The sequence below is a fragment of the Haliotis rubra genome, unplaced genomic scaffold (genome assembly GCF_003918875.1).
Source record: "Haliotis rubra isolate DU_JTF1 unplaced genomic scaffold, ASM391887v1 Scf377, whole genome shotgun sequence".
NCBI classification, from domain to species: domain Eukaryota; kingdom Metazoa; phylum Mollusca; class Gastropoda; order Lepetellida; family Haliotidae; genus Haliotis; species Haliotis rubra.
The window spans coordinates 931,187-944,750 of NW_025767054.1; the positions used below are offsets into that span (position 1 = coordinate 931,187).

Here is a 13,564-nt window from a genome sequence, read left to right on the forward strand (position 1 = left end):
ACTCAGGATAAATTAATTCTCAGTATCTCTATATGGTTGAGAAAGACCAATATGATTATATGAAGCTCACTCTTCTCACTATCGATTATTTTATTTCTGTCATAACTTATTGACTCACTCTTAACTGTAATGTTGTGTTTGCGTATTATTTAAAATAAGGGGACGAAGGGATGGCGTAACGGTTGTTTCTTCAAATGTTGGGGTTTGATCCTTCCTTTGAAGATGCGCGTTAGAATTGGTCTTCAGCAACTCATGCATGTCGAAAGAGGCGACTAAAGGGATCGGGTGGTCAGGCTCGCTGAGATGGTTAACTCATGTTATCGTATCCAAACTCCGTAGATCGATGCTCATGATGTTGACCACTGGATTGTCTTTTCCACGCTCGATTATTTACAGAACGCCGCTATATGGTTGGAGTATTGCTGAGTGCGGCGTTAAACAAGCAAAAATAGGGTTCGATTCTGGTTAAAAAACACGAATGTCAGTTTTATCCCTCTGTCGTAATATATCTGTAATAATGTTAACAGCAACTTTCAGGATGCGTTGCTACAACTGACAGCATCAACTTTACCGAGGTTGAGACACCAACAGCAGGAAGGAAAGATGCGAGGAAACCGTCGATCAATCCTGCGGCCGGTACGTATCAAACAAAGACATTCATGCATACGTTTTATCTGAATTGACACATGCCCACAATTGATGTTCCAAGTTAAACTTTGACAACAATTCTGATCTAAGAGGCCTACGAAATGTCATAACAATCAGCGACAAGTAGGGGTATTTGTATGTAACATTTACATCATAGATCGTGCCAGTGTCACTTCAGTGGTCCTGATGTAAAACGTGCTATCCCTTCTTGTATTATTTTACATTTTAATCATTCTTGTAATTACTTGCAAGCATATATTTGATTTGATGCTAATATAATGTATATTTGGTATGTACATTTATAACTGTTTTCCTGAAGGAGGCTTCATTGGACTAGGTGTTGGATGTTTGCTGCTTGTTCTGACAGTCCTCATTGTGGTGTGTCTCTTGAGCAGGTACGAAGATACTTTATATCGATAACATATACTTAATCAGTATAATATCCAGTACTAAAACAAAAACCGGAAGATAGGTTTTTAGTCTATGAAATATTATTATGAACTAAAGTGATTCCAAACTACATTCGTTTCAAACGAAGTGCTTGCATATGATCTTTTGTTCCCATCAAATGACATCAGAATGACTCCACTGTAACACATTGTTAGTAAAGGAAACAAGAATACCAGAATATATTGTATTTCCTCCAGACTGAATTTCATGTTGACACATCGGGTTTCAGGCACAAGAAACTGTGTTTTGAAAAAAGAGATGTGAATCAGCCAATACACTTCACTTCAGCCGCCGAAAACATCACCTATGGTTTAGCCTCTCACGCACACACAGAGAGTGAAGCATATGCTGTCATCTCACTTCCTGACACAACAGATGCAACATCGGCGTCATCAACGGTTCCAACGGCGATAGTCCGACCCAGTGACAACATCAACATCAACAACGCTCAGGTTAATGATGAGAATGAGTACAACGTGCTGTCAACATCCAACAACTCCAAGGTGCCCGTGTCACATGGGAATCCTTACAATCATCTATCAGGACTTGACGGAGGTAACAAGTACAAGGGAGACTACGACACAGCAAACTTTGTTTCACAGACAGAAGAAGTGACCACAGGGCTGAAGAACACTGTCACACACCCACGACTGCCGGACGTATCGAATGGTCAGGAGGAGGAGGAGCATTACAATGTGCTCGGTCATCACGACAACGAAGTTGATGCTGCCGCTGGGGTATATGACCACGTTGCTACGGACGAGGGGGACTATGACACTGCAGGGTGGGGAAAGAATGTCAGCGAGGTGGATGATTCTTACAGTCATATACAGAGGACAACTAAACCATGTAAAGAAGATACGTATGATGTCGCAAGTCAAGGGCAGCCGGAACGATGTGCCGACGACACCTACAACCATGACGTTGTGGTTGAAGACGGTAGAGGAGACACAACCGAGTACTACAACACAATGCGTCTTCACCGACACAACGGGAATCTTGACGGACATGTAGAAGGTGATGCTGAGTCTGACAGAAGGGATCAGGAAAACGTCTACAGTCTTGCCAAGGACATCTCTGATGCCTGAATGTATTCCGAGGGCGTATACACATTGTTGCATTATGTTTACCTTTCTTTACTAACAATCAGTTCATTTTGGTGCCATCTCTGTTCGTACAACCTATTATGTGTAATTATGTTCCTGTTTCTTTCTGATGTTCTTGTTCCTGGCTCTGCATCATGTTATGTTATGGTATGTTGTTCATACCTCATGGTTTGGTCATGAGATTTGTCAATTAATGGATGATTTAATATGGATACGCATCACATGAATGTTCTTCTGTACATTTCTACTTACATTTCATTACATTCAATATATTTCATATTTGTGTATAAATAAACGTATGCTTGATTTCTGTTTTTTAAATTAATTTTATACATTTGATTGAATATATTTTCTTCCTAATACTTGCAGGGCAAGATTTCCTTCTACGTTTCATTGTATTCTCTATATTACATTTTCCAAATGTACATATATGTCTTTATAAAAAGGAATAATGTCATGTTTTGTATCTTTTTACTTTTAGAAAGAAGGATTGTGTTCATGGTCATTTTCTGAATACCATAATGAATTTCTAACACGTTCATGAACTACTGGACATCTTTGTGTATTGTTTCAGTTTATCTCAGCAGCTGTGGCCAAGTCCGCTGGACAGGGGAGAGCCATACCCTGCACACGGTGATCTGATTTGGTGGTGGTTCATGGGAATCTGGCAGCAAGTCAGTACATTGACCAAATTCTTCACTTCTTCCATTATCAACCGACAGATGGGTTTATTTCGACCTAACAACACTACACCACAAACAACGAACTCTCTGTTGACTTCCTTCATGATTGTTTGTAATGGGGTTTTGTATGCCATGTTGAAACAAATCCCTGCTCTTCACGTGACCACACGCCCGCTGTCGAACGCGCTTTGGTGTTAACGTTCATTTCTACGTTGGTACACACGCAGTTAGAGAACGAATCGTGATTCGTCACCGATCCACACTCGCCACCAGTTCCCTAGCGTCCATGCCTGAACGGCATTGCTCCATCGAATACGTTGTCGTCGATGCAAACATCCCAATACAGGGACAAAGGCCGACCTACCGAAGCCACGTCCTGCAGTTTCGGTTCCATTAGCTTGTGGATGGCGCAGAGGAAAGATCCATTATGGTGCAGGGGCGATGATTTTTGGCCTACCACTTCTCGGGTTGGTTGGTTGATGTTTAACGCCGCTCTCAGCAATATTCCCGTTTATATTCTGCAATATATGGCGGTGGTCTGTAAATAAATCGAGACTGGATCAGACAATCCAGTAATCAACAGCATGAATATTAGTCTACACAATTAGGATACAATGACATATGTCAACCAGGTCAGCGAGCCTGACCACTCGATCCCGTTAGTTGCTCTTACGACAAGCATGTGTTACTGAAGACCAATTCTAACCCGGATCTCCACGGGTTCCCACTTCTGGTGAGACTGTTGCTGGTATACTGTTCCTATGTGTCTCGACATTTCAAAAACAAACAACACATGTAATCCAAAAGTCCTGTCAGCTTTGTTTTCATTACCATGACATTATCGCGCAAGAAATTGCTACTTCAGATACAAAAGTTCAAAAATAGTCCAGTTGTACGGAATTTTCTTTTAATAAACAAAACAAATATTTTCAATATTTTCTATACCTTTCTTTTTAAAAAGCGTTTTATGTTTTTAATTTTTTATTCAGCCATGTTTGTAGCACCAGGGGTTGAATGCTATCATAAAAACACATTGGCGTGATTTAGCCAGCAGTTCCCGTTACCGGATGAACACCACCTACATTAACAATTCATTAAATATACTCTACTTCCTTGTTGCTGAGTCCCTCACAAAGCAACTACACAGTCTCTGTAATACACTGGTGACCAGTTAAATCAGTGACTGATATCGTAGGTCTGCCGATACATTTATAGTATGTGGCAGTATGTAAGCAGTAGACTTGTACTTATTTGGATAACATTGGATCATGTTGGTAAGGGTGAGTAAGTATGATGTCAACAAGAGAAATGTGCCTCACACATTGAACTCATGTGGGGAATCGAAAGCGGGTCGTCAGCGTGACGAGCTAACGCTTTAGCCCCAAGGCGAACCACACCTCCAACACACTGACACAGCAAATGTTAAATAGAAAGTTTAAAACAAAAATCAAAACACTCTCGAAAGTACATGTAAGAGAATTCTTCATTTATTATAATCATTTCTGCATATCAAATTCTCTTGGTCAGTTTTCGGAAGGAATCGATATTGATTTTTGTATGCATCCATACATGGTGTTCATTACACAAAGTGACACGCTACGAGGATCCATTATGTAACCAGGCCCCTTGTCTTTAGCACTTCAACTTCACTTTAGGGTCAACGTGTTGAGCAGAGAAGATGGAAGGACAAACAGAACTGGAAGTGTGAGGCTGGTGACATGGTTTGTTGTCCATTGTGTGCAGTTGATCCACATAGACAGTGAATAGATAGGTACGTCGACGTTTATGGTACTTTAAAACCTAAAGGGACACTGCGTTCCGGAAATTGGCAGTCCTGGCAATGTTCACCCATGTCTTTTAAATACTACCTGTGTCCTGACTCACATTATATTACATGAATAATTCTTACAGTAAGTGGTGATTACTCGTACAGTCAGTATCTATGGTTTACACAAGAAAGAGATTTAAATGTCTACCGCTGAATACTCTTAAAGTCAATGTCTATGGTTTACACAAGAAATAGATTTAAAGGTCTACCGCTGAATACTCTTAAAGTCAGTGTCTATGGTTTAATCAAGAAAGGGCCGTATAGAGAAAGGGGGGTGCCGGGGTAGGGGATGAATCTTATAGTCATAATCAGAATGTTGACCCACATGTATGAGGGAGATCCATCTAACCGTATATAATTACTCCACAAACAACGCCTCCTTTACACAAGGAACTGATTAAAACGTCCAGGTCTATAGAGAAAAAAGCACCACAATTTGGAACATAGTTCCACTTTGATTTGTTATTAGGTACTCATTTACAAGTTGATGATGTTTTATGAATTCGCCATCGTTTCACGGTGTAAATGTCTACAATATTACATATGTAGTTCGATAGTTACCACACTGACTACTGACGGACAACCGAAGGTGCAGGATAGGCTCATATGTTATGCAGACACCTGGCATAACCACTGTTTGATAGTGATCCATAAACACCATGTCACTATATTCTCTATATCAGTGACTCATCCTTCAGCACAGAACCTCGGTCTTCCGGTGCAACCTTCACTGTAAGGAGGACTGCTCGGAGTTTGGTCTCAGTGTATGTATGTAACTGGGATAGCTCTGTCAACAACACAATTCCGCTGAGGCTGTAAGTCCGGATTTCTTGCTGTAGTTTGTGTATACAAGCCTGAAATAATGTATATAAATATATAGTTCTCCATCAAAATACCTACTTCATCACATTCATTTCATTGCACATTGTTTTTAATGATTAACATTTGCAGTACTACCCCTGAACATATAAATAACTCAGAACAAATGGACATCACAAAATTAATGGTTCAGTTACATACTTAGAAGTGCAATTATGGAACACATATGGCATCTTCAAAACAACAATGAACTATCAGCGTGTCTTACCACCTATGGGACAACTTGTATCAAACTGGCCACATGTTGTGAGGCACCAACGTGCACCAACCAAGGACCTAAAATATGTATGCCTTAATCAGCATGGAAAGTAAACGCACAATCTGTTTGGACTCAAACATTACTCTGAATCAATTGTAAGTGAAATTATTGACACCAACAACTTCTAACCATAAGTCAAAGTATAACTTCAACAAATGCATAAATTCAGTTACAATAATTACTGAATTAACCTTTCAACAATTAAACATATTTTTGTAGTGTATTCCTTTTACATAAAACCAAGTGTAACCAACCTGTAATTCACCAATTCACAATTCTCCTTCCATGACTTCAAACCACCTTGCCAGGTGAACAAACTTCACACTTTCCAAATGCATCTAACTTCAACATCCAATCAAAATGTTGCATATCTTCAGCCAATGAAAACCAAGGACAAGACAGCAGACCTGACCTCATTAAGATTTGGCTAATTTACATAGGAACTACATTCGACCCTTGACCCAGTGGTGAATAAAAATATATCATGGACTTGTGAAAATATAAACCTTTCCACTGACAATTGTATTATTGTTTAAGGTGTTATGAATTGATCCCAAACAGGTAAATAAAACAAGACATATTACAATAAATTGACCTCCAGAACATTTTACAATTTGCATATTTTGTACTTGTTTACATGTATGCATTGGAATTTGTGAAAGTATGACAGTACAGAGACGAACATGGACGTGGAAGTGCAAGACACGATATTTAGTAGATAATGAAAATAAAACCGTCTTAGGCATGAGACAGTATTCGTAGTTTAAGTTAGCATTCAGTTAATGATGCTTGTAAAGACGATATTGTATACAGGAACTGATATAGTAATTCTAAATTATTTTATTCCTTTGTTGCGAAGAAAACACTTGGTATTGTCTTAAAGACGTGCCCGAGGATGAATGAACGATAGGTGGTGCTGAAGCCGAGTGTACTGGTAACTGGGATGACAGGTGTGGCAAGGTGGATGGAATATCCCTTCATCTCCTTGGTATGTATAACATCATGTTATGTTTTGCTATTTTACGCCGCACTTGGCAATACTCCAGCTATATGACGGCTGTATATAAATAATCGGGTCTAAACCGGACAGACAGAGTGATTGACATCATGAAGATCTATCTACGAAATTGGGATACAATGACACGAAGCCAGCCTGACCCCTTTATCCCGTTAGTCGCCTCTTAAGACAAGCATGGGTTGCTGAAGGTCCATTCTGACCCAGGCCGTCAGCTGACACCAGCGGTTAACATAGGAAATTGTAGTCAGCTCATGGGAATAAACACATAATGTGATACTTTTGCCAACTAACACTGACGCACAAAAAAACTACACAAAGACTTCAGAGCAAATATAACTAAGCGATGCTCTTATTTCTAACTTCACTCAGAATTTCATTTCCTTACCTTAGATGTCAAATATAAATGCTTAAATGTTTAACGCTTTTTATTGGACATGACAATATTGATGTTCTTTCAGGAGGAACACCGTTGATCCCAAAACCGACCGGGAAATGTACCTATGTTTGTGAAACCTATGCAAAATACATTTACATGACGACAATATCATGTTTAGAACCAAACAGATTCTTATGCTCTTTTACAAGTGAGTGAGTAAGTTAAAACTTAAAAGCGATATCGTGACGAAGAAAGTTGTAGTGAGTGAGTTTAGTTTTACGCCGCACTCAGCAATATTCCAGCTGTATGTCGGCGGTCTGTAAATAATCGAGTCTGTACCAGACAATCCAGTGATCAACAGCATGAGCATCGATCTGCGCAATTGGGAACCGATGACATGTATCAACCAAGTCAGCGAGCCTAATCACCCGATCCCGTTACGACAAGTATGGGTTGCTCAAGACCAATTCTAACCCGGATTTCTACGCTACTGGGACTCATATGGTGCATTAAGGGATATAAGCTTAACTAAGCACTATTCTCTAAAACGTCTATGGCATTTTCCTTCTTTCATGCATATGAGACATATGTCTGCGGACTTATTCTGTCAGAAACATTCATTTTGCACTATTGGAATAATTATGGTAATTCCTATGCAAGGAAGCGATGTAATCAGTGACGCACATACTGATCAAACTGAATCCTCCATCGACCTGCCAACATATAAAAGACAGGTTATCTAATATCATGAGAAACGAGTGGCTGTCATGCTCGAAACCTCAAGGGTTAATTTGCAGTGTTAGTAAGCGTGCTGTTGATCAAACCTGGCAGTCAGCTCAGCTTCTTTTCAAAACTCAAAAACCTCCCAAAAAACAAAAACTCTGCTTCGATTCACAAATGGAAAGCTTAATGTAAGAAATTGAATGAGGGTAGTCATTCTAGTCACCAGCTTGTGTCTTTACTTCAGTTATATGGATAATTTATTTAAAATGTGATAAATAGCGGCTTCACATCACGAGTAATGCATGGTCTATTTTCTATGAAAGGCTTGACGGATAACATCGGAATCACGGGTATCAGTGGAATTGGTGCGTATGTTCTAAAACCGTTCTCTCTTTACCAGAATGGAGTTTAAAGTAAACTCCTGTGACTTTGAAACAGAGCATGTAATGTGACTATATCAGTTCAGATAGAAGCAGGTGCTTCATCAAAGAAACAAGACGTGCAAACAGTGAATGCAGAAAGAATATGACGGTTCAATACCATCGTCGCGATCGTCCTTCAGGATTATTTGTGCTCTCACGTTGTCACTCATTTAAAGGAAAGTAAGTTTATTGTAAACTAGTTCGTTAAAACCGTAGTATGTTGTATTTCGACAAAAACATATAGCAAGTGGCCGGGACAACAACAGTTCGTTATATCCGTCACTTCGTCATGAGCGTGTTTTTATATACGTAGTTTCTATAAATGCCTTCTTCAATATAACTGATAGGTAATTATTCACACCGACATATCATCAAGATATCATGTATTTTAATAACTTTTCTCTTTGTAGGAATGTATATTGGTGTAGGTATTGGGTGTGCATTCATTGTGACTGTCATCTGTGTTCCGATCCTCATGAGAAGGTGAGATATTGAACAAGTGTATATCATTATGCAATGTGTTATACCGTTATCCCCTGACAATGGTGTTGAAACTAAGGGTTAAGGCTACAAGCACTGACATGGATTTGAGGATTTGCCTTTTGTTGTACATCTACTTGTTTTGTACTGGTAAGGTGTATGAACTATCACATATCTGTAACATATAACTGTCGAAGTATGAACTTAAACTCGGAAGCTGCGAGCACAGTATTTATTGATTTTCACTTAAAAACTTCGTGTACTATCGACGATGTGGGACCGAAAAACGACAATAAAACAGGGAAACTCGCTGTGTCAGCATAATGTCAAACATTACACCCTGTGACATTAATAAACACGAGGGGAGCTAGTCTAAATGTTAGAACGTTCACTCGTCACATCATGGCCCGGGTTCGATTCTCCACATGGGATCCCATTTACAGCGCCCCAAGCCGTGATATTGTGATATTGCTGGAATACTGCAAAAAGAGGCGTAAAATATATTAGATATACCGACAACAATTTCGTCTGTTAGGAGGTACTGACGGCAAAGTCGTCCAAGAGCTGCTAGTTTCTTTGCACCATACCCGTGCTTTCTTGTGGGGTATATATTTCACACAGAAAATGCTGTGTTTGACGTTTAACGAAGGGGATCAGCAAGAGCAATTCCACTCAAGAAGGACGACAAACGGTGTGGTTATTGAAAGTCAGCCTGAAAGTTCAGGATATTGTGTCATACGAGGGGCGTTCAAAAAGTAGCCAGCCTCACCTAGAAAATGGTACAAATGCAGCTGTTTTATGTTTTATTTTACTGCATATACCCATGGAAACGAATAAGGGAACACATGAAAGTACAAGTTTTCCTGTATCTATTTCCAGAATTTCAGCCACAGTGCAATACATAGCTTGTGAAGAAACCTGGAAAAGTATAAAGGAATACTTGCACTTTCATGTGTTCCCTTATTCGTTTCCATGAGTATATTTTCTGTCAACCTCAAGCAAATTGGTTTTGCTATTCAAGTCTCACGATCCCCATTTTCTTTTTACGTTTTTTCTTGGTACTCCCCAAAATGCAAAATCTGCAATAAATGAACCACAAACCTCAGGAATCAAAATATGCAAGGAACAAATTTGTGTGTCCGAGATAAGCACAAGTCTGCTAGATTCAAACTTAGATATTAAAGTGCATGAAAAAGAAATTTGAAACTACAATCGGTCATTAAAGTGACCCTCCCCCTTCATGTTTACTTAAAGAGCTTGTTTTGGAGACACTTAACCCCCCCCCTTCTTACAGATGACGTAATCATGAGGACATAACTTATTCTAATGTTTTCACTTATTCATACAAACTGCCAAAGGTTCTAACTAAATACTGAATGATCACACAAGTGTCAGCTATCAACATATTGTAAAAAGTACCAGCTTGAATATCTGGACACAATGTGTTTGCAAGATTAAAATGGAGTATCCTTAAACAATGCCCCCGTCTTAATCTAAATATTTGAGGGCATACCAGTATCCAAGAGGACCACATGACATATCGTTTTTCATTTTCTGCAATTATTTTACAAATATTATATTTCAATTTATTGAGATGACTAATATCTGTTTAACCATATTACCCACATATGTGAAATTTTGAATATGGTTTTGCTAATGATTCCTTCAAAATAAAATGGAAGCTTTTCAAACATTGGACATCGAGAATATAGTTAGGCTCACTACTTTTTGATAGCCCCTCGTATCCACACATACAAACCAAATAGAAAAAAACACAACTTCATTTGCTGTGTTTGGGTAAAATGCATGTGTAACAAAACTTAAAGGAAGCCAGACACAATAATACAATACAATAATTGTGTACTTTGCAGGCTTCATTTGTTGACGCTTTCCTCTAAGCCCTTGTGTTGTTATTATGTCTGGCTTCTTAATCCCCATTGTACTGTACAAACATCTGCGCCAACTTGTATATATGCTCCTTCATCCTTATGCTGTTCATCACTTGGTTGATAAGGGTGTTAGGACCTACACCAAAACGTCGCTCTCACAGCAATAAAGCAGTTGTTCATCCATATATTGTTATCCTTCCTTAAGGTGAACACAGTCATCTCCTGGATATTCGGGAGAGGTGAGGTGAAATTGGGTTTTACGTCGTGCTTGATAATATTTCGCTCATATGACGACGTGCATGCGTATGTATGTGTATGTGCGGCTGCTTGTACTAGCCCAGACTTAAGCTGGTTTTATAGTGCTAGCCCACTGAGATACCATGCCGCAGTGAAGCATGAATACCCCACTCAGACACAGTATACTGACTCCGAGCCGACCAGTCCTTGTTGTACCCATTAATGCCGAGCGCCAGGCAGGGACCAACAAGTACCCTATTTTAACGTCTTTTGGTATGACGCGGTCGGGGATCGAACCCGCGACCTTCCGCTCTCCGGGCGGACGCTCTAACCAATACACCATGGAGGCAGTCTGCATATTCAGGAGTTTGAGGAAGATCGGTAAAACATCCTCGGCAAGCACGTCTCTTCACGAGAGGGTTGTATTCACGCTGGTGTGTACGACCGCATAGGTACAGAGAAGGGACATTAAGGCATAACGTTGTACGTAAAGAAAGCTATAAGAACCGACTCGAACAGTCACATTAGTAGTCCTTTCATGTGTTTGGAGGACGGGCAATACGATGATGTCGTAAATGCAAGACAAACTGAGAACACACACGGAGATACCTATCGGAACATTGTTTAGGATTATACCAACATACAGAAAATATATGTTTACGATTAAAAAGATATCTTGTTGACTTCGACTTAGATCTTGATTGTAATGTTGCACGTCACATATTTAATGAAGACAAGACGGAAGGAAACATTTAAAGTATTCTAAAGGGACTTAGTGTATGCAGTGAAATGTTAAAATATTGAAAACCTTACCTAACCTCAAATATTATGCCATTACAGCCAGTAATAATTCTGATAATATTATTCATTTACACAGGTTTTCAGAAAACAAATGAAATTGTTTAGCTCTGTTTTTTCCTTTTACAACAGTAAATAAATCATATGAGCTTATTTTTTTGTCAGGAGGCATTTCATTTTCAAACAGCACAATGTATATTACTACTTCATGGTGTTACATGCGAATAATTTTGAGGCGACTTTTCAAGTCCTAGGGATACAGTTCTGGCAATGTTTGTTTGTTTGTTGTTTAAAATCAGCAATATTCCAGTTATATGACGGCGGTCTGTAAATACTCGGGTCTGGACCAGACAACCCAGTGATTCACATAATGATGATCGATCTACGCAATTGGGATACGATGACATGTGTTAACCATGACAGCGAGCCTGACTAGCCGACCCCGTTAGTCGCCTCTTATGACAAGCATGGGTTACTGAAGACCAATTCTATCCCGGATCTTCAACGTAAATTAAGATACACATCTTTTTATTACTTATACACATGTTTAGTAGTATCTACTATGGCACATTGCATACTGTCCTTCATTCAAACACTGAACCAAATGAAATACTTTGTGCGGCTAGATGTTGATAATATAATCTTCTTTCTGGAGAGAATTGTGTCGCTTGTCTTTACACAATAGGTGGGGACAAGTGTGGTACTGGGTCCACTAGGTGAAAATCATTGACTGATCATGATGGACAGTAACGTTTTTACACAGAAGGACGTTTACACACGGCGACGTCTACACAGGGAACGTTTCCAGAGAGGGACGTTTACACAGAGATGACGTTTCCACAGAGGATCGTTTACATAAGGAACGTTTACACGCAGGAACGTTTGTAAACAGAAGGAACGTTTACACACAGGGATGTTTGCAGAAGGAACGTTCACACGCAGGAACGTTTACAGAACGAACGTTTAAACACAGGGACGTTTACAGAACGAACGTTTACACACAGAGGACGTTTGCACAGAGGTATAAGATCGAGAAGTGTCATTGTTCCTGGTATATGTCACAGGAGATGAGGCGATGATATTCTGATATACTGTGAGGTTAAAAGATCACTGCGTAATCACCATACAAATAAAGCGCCACTTTGTTGAGACCAGTGTTATAATATATTTGTATATAGCAAGTAATATAAGCGAGTTGAGCCGTTGGAAGCTATTTGCGAATTTCTATACTAAACAACAACGCAAAACACCTCACATCACCCAGACTGACTGAATTCACCCAGACTAGATTCATACAGTTTACACATCGGGTTTATGGTTCAAATCTAAATGAACCCAATAAAAAACACATACTCTGTCAGTCAATCCTTAAATTATGTCGTCAGATTCAGAGAATTTATATTGTTAATGGAAAGGATGTTGTCGCTTTTCCGAAGAGAACTTATACAAGTGCAACAAATCCTATAAAGGGGCTGAATGAAATTCAGAAACAGAACCATATAAACTGAGATTAAATATATTTTTATTTAGCAATATTAAATACACTCAAAAGATACTTTTGATACTTAAGTTGACTTTAAAATACATAAAAATGCACACTACACAACTGTTGTGGGGTATGTTAGACGTCTTACAAATTTACATTTACAAATTGTACAATGCCCGAGTTTAATGATCCATTTTCACAGTACTTTTCCCTTTTACCCCCATTGAAAACCATTTCGACAGATAACCGGGTGTGGTTATACCCTGGCGTTGGTTAATGTAC

At 39.2% G+C, this 13,564-nt stretch overlaps 1 long non-coding RNA gene across 1 annotated transcript; it reads left to right on the top strand.

The window, feature by feature from the left end:
- Positions 1-533: 533 nt before the first annotated feature.
- Positions 534-1,044, top strand: LOC124286140. Its single transcript, XR_006900955.1, has 2 exons — positions 534-636; positions 968-1,044. It is a non-coding gene; the product is annotated as an uncharacterized LOC124286140 (long non-coding RNA).
- Positions 1,045-13,564: the final 12,520 nt, after the last annotated feature.